The sequence below is a fragment of the Colobus angolensis genome, unplaced genomic scaffold (genome assembly GCF_000951035.1).
Source record: "Colobus angolensis palliatus isolate OR3802 unplaced genomic scaffold, Cang.pa_1.0 Scaffold31, whole genome shotgun sequence".
Classification (NCBI taxonomy): Eukaryota; Metazoa; Chordata; class Mammalia; order Primates; family Cercopithecidae; genus Colobus; species Colobus angolensis.
This window is the reverse complement of record NW_012116377.1, coordinates 11,826,056-11,837,212: the sequence shown is the minus strand read 5'-3', so window position 1 is coordinate 11,837,212 and position 11,157 is coordinate 11,826,056. Positions and strand designations below refer to the sequence as shown.

The window sequence follows — 11,157 nt, the reverse complement described above, 5'->3', positions numbered from 1 at the left end:
AAAAAAAAAAAACATCAAAGCCAAGATTCTATATGTTTTTTTCCCCCACAAGATCCTGAATGAGTTTATCTGAAGGTGATAAGATAAAGAACACTAGACTGAGAGTTAAACAAGCTCTCCGGGGCTTTCCTCTGGCTCTTCCACTAACAAGATGTGTGACCTTGGATGAGCAATTTCCCTTTTCTGAATCTCTGTCTCCTCATCTGTAAAAAGAGAGAGTTGCACTAAATGACAGCTAAAGCCTCCTACAACCTCTAATTCTCTCCCACTGGATTTACTCTACACCTGGTTTCTGAATTACAAACACTCCCTTTCCAGCCACCTAGGAAAGACAAGGACCAGGGGAGGACAGACACTTACTTGTCATGATAAGAGATAGGAGAAACTGAAGCAGGACAGCATGTCACTTACACAAGTTGCTGCTTCAGCCAGTGATGGGTTTAGGTGAGGAGCATGGTTATAATTAGAGCAGCAGCCAGTCCTGAATGCTCTGCCAGCCTCCTCCAGCACAGCTGGGCCTGCTGATTGCACATGTAGGAATCTGAGAGGCTGCTCTTGAAAATGATCCTTCTTAAAAGGATTTTCTTTCTTCCTCTAGGGAAGGAAAACCTATTGATATAAAACTTCACTTCCCATTCAGTTTCCCCTGCTAAATGCCACTCCAGGAGAGACTGAGTGTTGATAAATACAGGGGAAGGAAAAAGTCGTAAGCTGAGCCTGGTCACATTGCCCCTTGTGATATCGTTTTATTTTTAACTCTCAACACTTGGACTACTTCTGTTGAAGTTTTCTCTCCTTTCCCTGCCTTCCCAACAGAATTGTGTCCTCTACTGCAGCTGATGCAACCCGGCCACCTCCCAGCAATCCGCTTAGTTGCAATCAAGGGTTCAGGTGCAAGCAGATGCTGACTCAGCCCGTTCCATTAAGGTAAGCATTCAAACAGGAGCAGGTGCACCATCACGAGGATATTCAGAGGTGAATATGCAGATGAAGCTGAGCCGCATATCACTTTTGTGTCCTGTGGAAGAGGATTGTTAAGCAAATTAGTTATGTAAAGATGTGGGGGAAAGGCAGGCACTGAGAATGAGATCCAGCCTTGTGTAAATTTCTGTTTCCAATTCAAGAGCAGGTAGGGCACTTGCTTTCTGACAGCTTAGGTTCTTTCTTCTATAATCAACCAGAGTAGTTATGATATCTGTAAAGTTACAGCATGGTGATGGGTGGAGGGATCTGGGGGAGTGGAGGAGGTGGTGAGGAAACAAGTGGAAGGCCTAGAACCCGGGATTTCTATTTCCTTTTCTTTCTTTTTTGAGACAGTCTTACTCTGTCGCCCAGGCTGGAGTGCAGTGGCACCATCTTGGCTCACTGCAGCCCCTACCTCCCAGGTTCAAGCGATTCTCCTGCCTCAACCTTCCGAGTAGCTGAGACTGCAGGCACACACCACATCTGGCCAACTTTTGTATTTTTTTAGTAGAGACGGGATTTCACCTCGACGGCCAGGCTGGTCTTGAACTCCCAGCCTCAAGTGATCTGCCCCCCCAGTCTCCAAAATTGCTGGGATTACAGGTGTGAGAGCCACTGTGCCTGGCCCAAAATTTCTATTATTTATTTATTTATTTAATTCATTGTTATTATTATTTTTTTGAGACAGAGTCTCACTGTGTCGCCCAGGCTGGAGCACGGTGGCGCAGTCTCAGCTCACTGCAATCTCCACCTTCTAAGTTCAAGAGATCCTCTGCTTCAGCCTCCTGAGTAGCTGGGACTACAGGCCTGTGCCACCACGCTTGGCTAATTTTTGTATTTTTAGTAGAGACGGGGTTTCACCTATCTCTACAGATTTTCGCCTGTTGGCCAGGCTGGTCTCGAACTCTTGGCCTCAAGTGATCCACCCCCCCCTTTGGCCTCCCATAGTGTTGAGAATACAAGCAAGAGCAGCTGCGCTTGGTCAGAATTTCTCTTTTCTAAAGTCTTAATGTTGTGATCTTTTCTCCAGTCAACACTTGCTGTGTTTAATTGCAAGTCATTCTCATGTAGCTTAAAATTTCATCTGCTGTGTCATACTACCGGTTAACAAGCACAACTGTATTTTCTGTATGTACTATTGAAACTCTGCAGAGTTTAAAACCTTTTATTCTCCAACAGTATTCTCTAAGTGTGGCCCTCTTCTCCCCAGCTCTCTTGAGTCCAGAATGCATCCATGAAATATAAGTGAAATATTTTTCAAGTTGAAAAACTTATACAGGCTTATGCACCAAAACCAAAGATTGTTATAAGCTTGAACAATTTTGCATACTCAGAGGGATAAAAGTAGAATAACTAATGATACTTGAGGTATCAAAAGTTATACGTATAGACAGATAGTTTCTCGCTTCTAGAATAACTGTATAGTGTTGCATGCACTAAAAATTGGCAAGGTAAGGGAACAGTGTTTATTTTCTTGTTTTTCACTGGTTCAAAGTTCAGCTAAGGACATCCTGGGAAGTGGCCTATGCAGGAAAAGGGATTCTGTACACTCTGACCTTTGATGTGTACAGGCTAAAGCCACCAATGCCAAGTGAAAGGAGACCAAAAGTAACTATTCAGATACCTTAACTCCTGGTTCTGTAACCTCCCTGCCTGTCTCTGTAACCTCCATATGTACCCCAAGACTCTGTTATAGGTGTCTGGGTTATAATTATGTCTGTTTCCTGGGCACAAGCAAATTCATGGTGTATAATCACCTAACTTCATTTAATTTTTCCAGGGCTTCCACAGCAGCAAGGTCTCCAAGGTGTATGCTGGGGCGCTGTCCTGGTGAAACTAGGGTGTGTTGGCTCACAAGTAACCAAGCAGACAGGTTGAGTCCCAGATACCCCTAGACAATCCAGTTACTTTAGCACTTTCTTGGCCAATACAATGGTAATTTAATAGAATAGTACCGATAAATTTATAGAATAGCACCAGATATGAGAATTAACTAGCTAATTCAATAACTAATAAGTATAAAGGTAGAGAGATTTCTAGTATAGCTGGAGAAATCAGATTGTGAAGTGGAATGGATCTGGAAAAGGGTGGCTATGTTTTAGGATAAAGTGAAGGTACTGGAATTGCAGCGTCGAAGCCAAGGATTATGGAACCCAATGTGGGAATTATCCTCAGCAAATTGATTGTGATAAAATCTCAAGAAGGCAAAGAGATTACTTTAATAATTAACTTCATAAATTTTCTTTCCCTACAATTAAATATTTCCATAGCAGAGAAACAGGTCAACAATGCATAATTAAAGTAATTAATTGGCTGGTTAATAGGTTAAGAGTTAAAAATATCTTTGACCTTTAACTTTTAACCTTGTCACTTTCCCTGAAGTTAAAGCTCAGAAATAAATCATTATTGCCAGGGCCAGCCACACGAGGAGGCAGAATAGTTTAGTCACTGACATCATGTGAGGGGTGCTGAGAGGGCCCCTTGCCTAAAAATATCTCCCTGACATCAACCCTGTTTGCCTACTAACTTTAAAATTATAGAAAAGAATGTTAAAACTATTATCTGTTAATCCCATTCTCTTTTGCTTGAGTCAGTGATTTAAATACACCTGCTATATGTGTTAGCATGACTTTGTTGGCCAGCAACACTTGGTCACCACCTCCTCCTTCTTCCAGGCTTCGTCCTACTCTGCCCTTGGTACCATCTAAGCTGCCAACATGCCTTGGCTGTCACCACTCAGGTAGCTTTGTGTGGTGCTGTGATTTCTACAGACTCTCATAATAAAACTTCAAAGCACAATAGAAAAAAGGCACGTGACTAGAACCAGACACTCTGGGAGCATAGACAAGACATTTCACTTCTCAGAGCCTCAGTATCTCTTCTAGGAAATAAGGAGGTTAAAACAGACCCTTTCCTTTCAAAATGAGGTCCTTAGAATATCAGCTTCATCTGGAGTTTGTTGCAAGGGAAAAGTCTCAGGCCTCACCCCGGCCCCACTGGATCAGAATCTGCATTTTAAAAAGGTTGCCTAGGTGATTCCTTTGCATGTTGAAGTTTGAGAAGCGATGGAACAGCAGATTTCTTATTATCTGCCTGATCCAGAGTTCAGATTCTATGACTGCCAAGTGTTTAAAAGAAAAAGTACTTTAATCGCCTGCAAACAATCTGGCAGAGCTCAGAGTATCTATTATAAATCCAGCCCACTGAGGTCTTTTCTTCAATGAGGCCTACATTAACCTAAGTCGAAATGATTTCCTTTTTACCTTAAAAAAAAAAGCAGCCCCAATTAGCATACATCTGACATCACTCTACTTTCTTCCTAAATTTGTTTCAAATTACTCTCACAGCTTTTAAAATGCTGCCTTTTTAATGGTTCAGTTTAATTCAATTCAATCCTATTCAATGTTCCTTGACTGAGTGCTGGGGGCAGTGTTGGCTCTACTCACCCTTCAGTCCCTAGAAGCCCATTTGGTGGGCCCTAAAGAGGTATTATCACCCTCTGTTGATATTCCGGTCAGACCTCCTTCCACTGCCTGCACACACCTCGCTGGCAACAACACTTGTGCCCATCATTGGAACCTCTCTCACCATTCTCACCATCACAGCAACTTTGCCAGGTTCTGCCAACTGCCACAGTCAATCACAAGACAGAAGGCAAGTATCAAGGACCACGCTTTCCTTTTTTCTTAACGAGCAGAATAACCCAGATGAGCAATAAAAATTACAAATTTTGGCCTGGGAAACAAAGATACCTTCAAGTTGTCTTTATGGCATCTACAAAGTTTCAGTCCTAAAACAGTACTATTTGAATTCCGAAGTGCTTAAGGAATGGCTCATGGTGATTAAAGGGGGCCGAAAGTGGGGGGAAGTGTGGAGGTTTACATTCTTAAAAGAGTGGGGAAATAACTTTTTAAATATAGAATTTTAATATCATCAATCTGACAGTGGAATATAAGATACATTGAAGTGAGGGGGACTGAAAATGGAAAGGCCAGACACGGGCTACAGGAGGACAATGGGAACACAGGAAGGCCTGGAGGAGGGAGTTGACCGTGAGAATGACCTTCCTCATAGAGTGACTCATCTATTACACACTCCTTATTTCATCTCATTTGATGCTTGTGCAACTCTATGAGTTATTATAGGCCCTATTTTTTTTTTTTTTAAGACAGAATTTCACTCTGTTGCCCAGGCTGGAGTGCAGTGGTATGATCTTGGCTCACTGCAACCTCTGCCTCCAAGCGATTCTTGTGCCTCAGCCTCCTGAGCAGCTGGGATTACAGGTGCCTAACACCACACCCGGCCACTTTTTTGTAGTTTTAGTAGAGATGGGGTTTCTCCATGTTGGCTAGGCTGGTGTCGAACTCCTGACCTCAAGTGATCCACTGGCCTCAGCCTCCCAAAGTGCTGGGATTACAGGTGTGAGCCACCGTGCCCTGCCTATAAGCCCTATTTTTGAATTAATAAATTAGCTTTAGGGAGATTAACTTGTCAGAAATCACTCAGCTTATTCATGAGAGTGCTCATTGATTTACTTTATATTGGGGGTGTCAGGTAAGGATTCTCTGTGGAGGTAACATGTAAGCAGAAAACTAAGTGGCAAGAAGGAGTCCACAGTGCAAATACAGAACGAGAGGAGAATTCTCCTGGTAGAAAGAGCAGGTACACAGGGCCTGTGCTGGAATAAGTGACAAGACCAGAGCAAAGTGCATAAGGGTGGAAGGTCAGGTAAAGGAGCAAGCAGGGGAGAGCTCATGCATGGCCTCATGGTCCAAGAGAAAGATTTCAGAGTTTATTTCCTTGTGAAGGGAATCCACTGGAAATTTTAAGTGGGGGAGTAATAACCTAGTTTTGTAAATTGTTAAAAATTACACTTCCTGCTTTTAAATATGGCCAATCCATTCTCCCCAAAATAGGAGCTTTAAAATTCCCCTGTCTTAGCAGTGAACATAATATGATTTAGATTTAAATACTCCAAAGATTCACACAGAACTAGATTTTACTAGATGTGCTAGATGTAGTTTAAATGGAATATGAGTTGGTGGAAGGACCTGGTGTGTGAATTGAGACATGGTGAAAATAGAAGGAGTAAGACTGATTATAAACCCATTGCACTATACCGGGTAAGCAAGGATGATGCCTGGCATTGGGCAGTGGTGGAGATGGAAAGAAGTGGGTAGAATTTGCCCACTCCTTTTCCAGATCTTTCATCAAGGCCATCCCACCTAACTGGCAATCCTTCCACCTTGGTCTCCCACAGTGCTGGGATTACAGGCATGAGCCACTGAACTGGGCCCAATTTACTCCTTTCTGCGTGGTCCACACAGCACCACAATCTGCATCAAATCGAGTTGCTGCCCCCTTGCCAGGTGCTAAATGCTTCCCTATTTCTTTAAAAAAACAAGCTATGCCTGAGGCTCACACACCTGGTCCTTCCACCAGCCTATGTTTCATTTAAACTACATCCAGCACATTCCGTATAGATCTTCGGACTATTTAAGTCTAACCTTTATTAGTTTGACTGCTATCTCCTACAGGGGAACTTTAACATTTGTTCATTTTTAAGAGGATAGAACATACTGCTTTTTCAGACAAGAAGCAAGAATTTAAATGTGAACACAGGGGCCAGGCGTGGTGGCTGATGCCTGTAATCCTAGCACTTTGGGAGGCTGAGGTGGGTGGATCACCTGAGGCCAGGAGTTTGAGACCAACATGGCAAAACCCCTGTCTCTACTAAAAATACAAAAATTAGCTGGGTGTGGTGGCGCATACCTGTAATCCCAGCTACTCAGTAGGCTGAGGAAGGAGAGTCGCTTGAACCCGGGAGGTGGAGGTTGCAGTAAGCCGAGATTGTGCTACTGTACTCCAGCCTGGGTAACAGGAGTGAGATTCTGATTCTAAAAAAAAAAATAAAGTGAACACAAGGCATAGAAATTAAAAGGGAAATGGCACCTGGATAGCCATACTCTGTCTCAGGCGTAGATTTTTGTCAGCCTTTTCACAGTGAAGAGTTTCTATAATTTGAGTGCTTTGATCTAGTAGATATTTCATTTTAAATATCAGAAACCATATTGTAGTGCATACACACACACACACAAACACACACACACACACACACACACACACATATATATATATATATATATTTTTTTTTTTTTTGAAACAAAGTCTCACTCTGGTGCCCAGGCTGGAGTGCAGTGGCATGATCACGGCTGACTGCAGCCTCAATCTCCCAGGCTCAAGCAGTCCTCCCGTGGCAGCCCTCCAAGTAGGTAAGACTACAGGCATGTGTCACACTTGGCTGTTTTTTTGTTTTTTTTTTTTAGTAGAGACAAGGTCTTGCTATGTTGCCCTGGCTGGTCTCAATCTCCTGAGCTCAAGCAATCTCCCACCTCCCAATGTGCTGGGATTATAGACATAAGCCACAGCACCTGACCTACGTAGTGCATATTTTTTAACCCTACAACCTTCCCTTTCACATTTATATCCTCTGAAATGCAAAGCCATTGGGCCTGGATGCTCTTCTTGTTTTCTCTGCTCAAAGAGGGCACAGTATGGGATATGATCCAAAGAAATCACCATAAGGATGAAGGTGCTTCCTAAGGAAGGGCATCTGGCCCCTTTACAACCTGAAAAGATCAATACATGTGGACACTATTCTATGCCCCATCTCTAGCGATGGGCTTGCATTTTCCCCAGACCATGTGGATCAAACACCTGTGTCTCTGTGGGTCTTTGAGGGACAAGTGTGATGTAGCAAAGAGTATAGAGTTTGAAGACAGACAGGCCTAGGCCTCTTTGTGCTTCAGAATCCTTATTCGTAAATTGGAAATGGTAGTACCCACCTCACATGGTTGTTGTGAGAATTAAATGAGGTGTTATGTAAAAGCATAGGAAAGGCACTAACATTTCATTTCTCTGCCTCCATGACACCCAAAATGCAGAGAAATCTGTCAATCTAGGAAAGTTAGACAAACCCCATGGAGGATAAGGATCCTGTTACTGTGCACAGGAGCAGAGAAGATTGGGAGAACAGGGCATCTTCTATTGCAAGGCAACCAATGATATATCTAATTTGATCATTTTGGGGCAACACCAGTTGGCTCCTACTTAATAAGGTGATCAATCAACTGTCCAAGTTTGCTCAGGACTCAGGCATTTTCTGGGACATGGGACTTTCAGTGGTAAACCAGGAGAGTCCCAAGCAAACCAGGACAAATTGGTCATCCCACTTACCCAGCCATGATTAGACTATCGAGAGTTCCAGATTGACCCTTATCTCAGTGAGAACAATTTCCCCCACATATACAACAAAAGGCTTAGATGTGCTTTGTTCACAGATGTGAGGCTATTTCATCTTCCCCCTTCCTTTCACTGGCAAACTTCTCTGGAGTGGTCTCCACTCACCACGCCTTTCTGCTCTGCACACGTCCTCTCTCAGTCACTCATCGGGTGCAGCTCCAAAGCCTGGTAGGAGATCTTTAAATAGCAACATGAAAAAAACAAAAGCATCTTTGTTATCTCTTAAAGGGAAATTTTCAAGTGACTTCAAAGAGCTGGAGAGCAATAAGGCTGTACCATAAATGTTTCCAGCTTCAATAATACTGTTCCCAAGAAAATACTGTTCCCAAGAACCATACTCCATAGTGCTGAAGGATAAGAAATGATTGAGCTTAAGAGTTAATCACCAGCATCCATGCAGCCAGACACATTCCTGCTGCTGGGGCAGAGTTCTCACTGCACACCTGGAAGCACACAGAACTAGCCAGCCCTTCTTTTCCTTCCCAGGAACTGAGCTCAACTTAATGACAGAACAGGCTGGCAAATATGAAGTTAGACATTCCTGGAGCTGGTAGCTTTTTTCACAGAGCCTTATTCCATTTGTGATTTTCCCCTTCTTTCCCATCTAAAAACCAGCAGGGGACTCTGAATTATCCAGACTTTGTCCTCACTGGTGAATTTATCTTCTGAATAAAAATAGATGGTCACATTCTCTCAGCCAGGACAGGCCCTGCCAAAAATGGAGTATATGCTTACTGGCTTTTCCTTCCTCTATAAGCAAACAACACATTTTCAATGGCTAAGGATCACACTGCACAGCTAAAATGCTACACTTGCTCCAGCAAGAGCTCTTTGAGGACCTCCCATAAGCAGTAGCATTGTCATCATTGTTCTTAACTTGGCAGTATCACTTGAGGCTGTAGCTCACTCTTTCCTTTGCATCTGTGACAACATAATCCTAACTCTTTTAGCTCTCTGGTCTCTCCTTCTCTGGTTCTACTTCTTCCTAATTTCCCCCAAAGCCACCATACTTGGCTATGTACTTCATGGCTTCAATTTCTATTCTGTGTTTTTACTTCCCCACATATGGCTTCCTCTCTCACTTGCAAGTGGATACTTCTCAAATCTGCATCTCCACATTCCAGTCCCTCATCTTCCCATCCGTGAGATCTATCATCCTCTCAAGCATCTTGTATTAAACTTTCAGGACCCATCTTTCCTCCCCAAATTGTTCCCTCTTTAGATCTCTATTTTTCTCAAAAGTTATAGCCAACATTCTTTCTTCCTGGTTTGAAATCTTGGCATCAACTTTCTTTCCTTTTTTGCCATCCCAGCTGGAAATAAAAATGTGATTCTCCCTTTGTAATGTCTTCTGTGTGTCTCATCTTGACCATTTTTACTGTCATCGGTCTCACCCATCCAAGCTTCCATCGCATTCTCTACACAGCAGTATCTAACTCTAGGTCTTCCTACTCCATTTATTCCTCCAGTAGTCTTACTTAACACCCCAATTACAGTGTTAAATGGCTCCCTACTGTGTATCAAATAATTCCAGATGCTTTAGCCTAATATTTAAAAATGTCCACAGTAAGTCCATAATGGACTCTTTTTTTCCAAAAGTGACCTGGAATATGGCAGGAATCCACCTGCACATTACATTGCATGTTAAGAGATCAGTAGCTGGACTCTTGGACCCAAAAGATGTGTTTCCTGCTGGATCCTATTCTGCTCCAACATAGTCCATTTTTGTCCATTCAGGCTTCTCTAACAAAAGATTCTAGACTGGGCAGCTTACAGACAACAGAAACTATTTGGAGACTGGAAAAGCCAAGATCAAGATGCCAGCAGATTGTGTGTCTGGTAAGGGCCTTCTTGGGTCACAGACTGCCAACTTTTACTCCTGTCCTCATGTGGTGGAAGGCACAAAGGATCTCTCTCAGGATTCTTTTATAAGGGCACTAGTTCTATTCATGAGGGTTTTACCCTGATGTCTTAATTGTTGTCAGAAAAGAGTGCCCTGATCCAGACCCCAAGAGCGAATTCTTAGATTCTCACAGGAAAGAATTTGAGGCAAGTCACAGAGCACAGTGAAAAAGCAAGTTTACTGGAAACTACTCTGTTACAGACTAGGATATCCTCAGCAAGAGGAGGAGTGCTCCGACTTTTGTTAGAGTCTGTACTTACAAGAAACTATAAAGAGGTAAGTTAACTTGGAATGTGCAGACGTGCTGTGATGTGCTCACTAAAGGTAGTGGCTGTCAGTGTTATCGATGACCATCAATACTTTAACCTGAACTTGCTCATTAACATTATCTTTAAGGAAAGAGGGCTATACTCTCGGGACATATGGACATTCTGTAGGCTTGGTGAGAGATGTTTTGTCTGGCCATAAATATTCTGTAATTATAAGTGGTGATCAGCTTGGGATGTGGCTATTTTCAGATCATAAGTATTAACCCTATAGGTGCCTTGTGGGTGCCTCACTATTCACTTTAAGATGACATCACTCTGGTCATTTGTTTTTTTATTATTATTATACTTTAAGTTCTAGGGTACATGTCCACAACATGCAGGTTTGTTACATATGTATACATGTGTCACGTTGGTGTGCTGCACCCATTAACTCGTCATTTACATTAGGTATATCTCCTAATGCTAGCCCTCCCCCCTTCCCCCACCCCACGACAGGCCCTGGTGTGTGGTGTTCCCCACCCTGTGTCCAAGTGTTCTCATTGTTCAATTCACACCTGTAAGTGAGAACATGCGGTGTTTGGTTTTCTGCCCTTGCAATAGTTTGCTGAGAATGATGGTTTCCAGCTTCATCCATGTCCCTACAAAGGACATGAACTCATCCCTTTTTATGGCTGCATAGTACTCCATGGTGTATATGTGCCACATTTTTGTAAAACAGTC

The 11,157-nt window shown here is 42.8% G+C and overlaps 1 protein-coding gene across 1 annotated transcript in view; it reads left to right on the top strand.

The window, feature by feature from the left end:
• Positions 1-549: 549 nt before the first annotated feature.
• FBXO40 (F-box protein 40) overlaps positions 550-11,157 on the top strand; it is a 36,673-nt gene continuing 26,065 nt past the window's right edge. The window contains exon 1 of the mRNA XM_011950840.1: positions 550-927. The gene's annotated coding sequence lies outside the window, so the exon portion shown is untranslated. The remainder of the gene's footprint in view (positions 928-11,157) is intronic.